Here is a 552-nt window from a genome sequence, read left to right on the forward strand (position 1 = left end):
GGGGGGGGGCACGCAGCCGAGATGCTCTGCAGTTGGCCAAGACGCTACATATTTTTGACTGTGTGCAAATAGGGTGTCTTCACAGATAAAACTAGACCATTGCTATACGTAAAATTCAGACTGGAGTAGCTTCTATGCAGAAAAATTGAAATACAGTTATTGTGAATGTTAGTAGGGCTGGGCAACATATCAATATTGTTATATGAGGCTAGATCTTGTCTTAATATTTGGATACTGTAATATCCTAATTTGACACAAGTGTTGTCTTTTCCTGGTTTTAAAAGCTGCATTACAGTAGGATGATGTAATTTTCTGAACACACCAGACCGTTCCATTATTTCCCTTTACCCACATAGTTATTATATCAACATAACTGGCGATTATTCATTTATGTGCATATTTTGCGAAAGCACCAATTATCGACCCTACAATTTTGCCACAATATCCGATATATTAGTACTTAATCATTTCATTTCATCACTGTGCAATATTATATATTATTTATTGAGTGTTAACACTTATCTATGTTTACACAACGTGTATTCAAGCTGA

The 552-nt window shown here is 35.7% G+C and overlaps 1 protein-coding gene and 1 long non-coding RNA gene across 3 annotated transcripts in view; one reads left to right on the top strand and one right to left on the bottom strand.

Annotated features, from left to right (window-relative positions):
• Nucleotides 1–552, bottom strand: part of LOC116702987 (SWI/SNF-related matrix-associated actin-dependent regulator of chromatin subfamily E member 1) — a 10,188-nt gene that overhangs the window by 8,314 nt on the left and 1,322 nt on the right. The gene's annotated exons all lie outside the window — the stretch shown is intronic.
• LOC116703017 (uncharacterized) overlaps nucleotides 1–552 on the top strand; it is a 13,196-nt gene that overhangs the window by 7,496 nt on the left and 5,148 nt on the right. The window lies entirely within an intron of this gene.

Source organism: Etheostoma spectabile, chromosome 15, assembly GCF_008692095.1.
Source record: "Etheostoma spectabile isolate EspeVRDwgs_2016 chromosome 15, UIUC_Espe_1.0, whole genome shotgun sequence".
NCBI classification, from domain to species: domain Eukaryota; kingdom Metazoa; phylum Chordata; class Actinopteri; order Perciformes; family Percidae; genus Etheostoma; species Etheostoma spectabile.